Source organism: Lepisma saccharinum, unplaced genomic scaffold (assembly GCF_977018435.1).
Source record: "Lepisma saccharinum unplaced genomic scaffold, izLepSacc3.1 HAP1_SCAFFOLD_403, whole genome shotgun sequence".
Classification (NCBI taxonomy): Eukaryota; Metazoa; Arthropoda; class Insecta; order Zygentoma; family Lepismatidae; genus Lepisma; species Lepisma saccharinum.
This window is the reverse complement of record NW_028143107.1, coordinates 66,961-70,680: the sequence shown is the minus strand read 5'-3', so window position 1 is coordinate 70,680 and position 3,720 is coordinate 66,961.

The window sequence follows — 3,720 nt, the reverse complement described above, 5'->3', positions numbered from 1 at the left end:
TAGACGGATAGCCCCACAAACCATTCACGGATAGCCCCACGAACCATTCACAGATAGCCCCACGAACCATTCACGGATAGCCCCACGAACCATTTCCGATAAGGTTAGGTTAGGTTTGGTTACGTTAGGCAAGCATAGTAAAATAAAGGGGAGTTGAAACACTGACAGGGGCTTACGTTATCAAACGTACGCAGCATCCAGTTGTCGTTGGGCAAGCAAATGAAAGCAATGGCAATTTTGCGGAGTGAGATATTTCTCTTGAAAAATACATGATTTCCCGGTCAAATACTCTATGTAATCAGAAGTATCCGGACACCCACCTGAAAATAAAGTACCAGTTTGGGCAACCTTCCATCGGGAACACTGGCAGTCAATACAGTGTTGGCCCACCCTTAGCCTTGATGACAGCGTTCACTCTCACAGGCATACTTTCAATCAGGTGCCGGAAGGTTTCCTGAGGAATGGCAGCCCATTCCTCGCAGAGCGCCAAAATGAGAAGAGGTATTGATGTGGATCGGTGTGGTCTAGCACGAAGTCGGCATTCCAAAACATCCCAGAGATGTTCTATGGGATTCAAATCAGGACTCTGCTCAGGCCTGTCCATTAGTGGGACGTTGTTGTCGTCAAACCACTCCCCCACAAGCCCTGCAGTACGGACGGATGCTTGGTCGTATTGAAAGACACAATGGTCATCCTCGAACTGTTCTTCGACGGTAGGCAGCATGATAGCTGTTAAAATGTCAACGTAAGCTTGTGCCGTGACATTGCCATGTAAAGCAACAAGGGGGCCAAGCCCCCTCCAGGAGAAACATGATCGCATTGTAACCCAGCCACCTCTGAATTTCACTGTCGGCACTATACAGGCTGGTAGATGTCGTTCACCAGGCATTCGCCACACCCACACCATACCATCGGATCGCCACATTGTGTACTGTGATTCACCACTCCACACAACGGTTTTCCACTGTTCTATGGTCCAGTTTCGATGCTCCTTGCACCACAAGAGGCAGCGTTTGGCATTTGTGTGATGTTTGACTTATGGGCAGCTTCTCGGCCATGGAAACCAAGTTGCCGCACCTTGTACCAAACAATAATGGTGCTTGGAGGAGATCCTGATGCAGTTCGGAATTCGTGTGTGATGGTGGCGATGGATGATTGACGATAATACTGTATGACCCTCTTCAACCCTCGATGGTTTCTGGAGGTCAACATGGGAGGTTGGCCTGCACGCTTTTGGGTTGTACACATCCCTGCACTATAACATCGGAAACAGTGGACAGAGGGATGTTTAGGAGGGTGGAAATCTCACACACAGACTTCCTACACAAGTGGCACCCAACCAACTGACCACGTTGAAAGTCTGTGAGTTCCTCAGACCATCCAATACTGCTGCCTCACACTGTCTGCAGACTATTGATTTCTCTGACTATGTGTTCCACGCGGTAGATGGCACACAAGTTTCGCGGTGTGTCCGGATACTTTTGATCACATAGAGTATATTCCACGATGAAAGAAAATATCTCGACGAACGTTGTAAACCTTGGAGAAACTCATTTCCGTAAGTAGTTTCTTGTGTAAAATTGAAGAAATGTGTCTCCGATGTATGAAACTGTTACCAGATATGGTAGTCGTAGGACAATAACTTGGGGCTATGGGGGTGTGGATGCTCTAGGACCTTAACGAAAGAGCTGCAGCAAACCTTGGAACACTCCTACCGTATGGGGACATGCGTTGTCGTGCAACAGCATAACCTCATTCCCATACACATCCTTCATACGACGATACGTTTGGGCTCCTCTAACACCTTCTGCCACTAAAAATTGAATAACTACTTACTGGCATGTTTCAACGAATCCATGTCGCGACTGGACATAGCCAAAGTGCTTCAGCAGGTGCACACAGCACACCAATACTTTCCGAAAATAGCAGATTGTGTCCCGACATAAACGCCATTTACGCAGTGCCCAGTAGTGGCGCAGGAACGGGGGGGGGGAGGACAGGGGTACATTGTACCCCCTCAAATTTTTGAAGGGGGTACTGTACCCCCCCTAAATCCGAAAATACCGTTGTACCCCCTGTATCGCCTTAGATAATTTGACAGACGCAAGGTGCTACTGTTAAAGGAACATATTTTCCATTCGCTCAATAAAAAAAAGTTTAGGTATATTGTTTATAACTTACAAGCATTATCTAATTTATCTTACTTAGCTACCACAGAAATTCAAACCATTGTAAACTTATTCTACTACATTGTGCTTGCTACTATGTAATAGTTCATTGACCTGTGTTCTAGGAAACCTCTTTCAGGAGATGAAAATTGTGTAAAATTTCTGTGAAATGATGGAATCAGATAAAGTTTACTCTCAGAAAGCCATGCTCCAGATGAATGCTGCTTTGCGTAAGGGAAGGGGGGGTGGTACACTTTTCTAAAGAAGTGGTCGCGTCGATTCAAATATAATATATAAATCTTAATCAGAAGATTATAACAGACCTAACCGGTTTAATCTATATATAATATAATTCCGTATTTCGACGGTTCACAGCATCGAAACAAGATATAAAGCAGAAAAATGTTATTACGAAAAGTTTTGCTTTAATGACATATACGTTGTGAAACTTTGAGTGGTGACACAATGTACGTGTTGCTTATACTAAACATTTCGTGGGTCAGGACGAGATATCTCGCCTTGTAATTGAAGGGTCCAACAGGCACAGAGCTTTGTATTCCACTTTAAACTGCAGATTCAGTCCCGATTAGCCCATGAAGTGGATATAAAGTACATAGAATAAGTTTTAACAACTTCTGAGTGGAAACCGAAACAAAAGAAAAGCACAAACAAGAACGTGAAGGGCCTCAGCACACCAGAGGGCCTCCCCGATGGCGCACTGGTTCCCGATTAACCTAACTGTGCATAAAGTGCACGGAGGCGCTCCTTGCCGTAACTGGTAACATACCACTAGATAAGGAAGTGAGATGGCGAGCAGCCAAATACCAGGTGGTTATAATTAAAGTGACGGTGTTCAGAGTGGTACAGCACGGGCTGTAATGAGAGTAGCAGTCTGAAACTTCGTAGATATGATAATGAAGCAATGCGCTCGCGAATTATGCAAAAAAAAAAAAAAAAAAAAAAAAAAAAATAGTTCCAATTCTCGCCACCAGGGTAAAAAATGGCGCTGTAAGCAGTCAAAACGTGGTATAGTTACAGGAAAAAGGCAGGAAAGATCAAACACATGAGAACAATGGCTCTGGCATGTTTATTAGGAACTATGGTTACAAGAACTGTTCAATATGGCCTCCCAATTCAGCAACATGCTGCATTCGTAACACGGCATGGTCGACGGTTGCTCGCAGCATGTCTGGTGAAATCTGAGCGACATGTCGTTGTATGCTAGCCTTCAGATCAGGCAGAGACCGGACATGTCCCTGATAGACACGATCTTTTAAATATCCCCACAGCCAGAAGTCACATGGATTAAGGTCGGGGGATCTGGAAGGCCAATCATCTGGAAACTGCCTAGAGATGATGCGGTCATTAGTGAAGGTTTCTCGCAGCAAATCTTTCACGTGGCGAGCGACATGTGGTGTTGCCCCATCTTGCATGAAAATGGTGGTGTGTTCACAGTTCCGTTCTTGCAAAGCTGGAATCACGTGTTGCACAAGGAGGTCCCTATAACGTGCAGATGTCACTGTACACCTAACAGGCCCTCGAGGTGTCATCT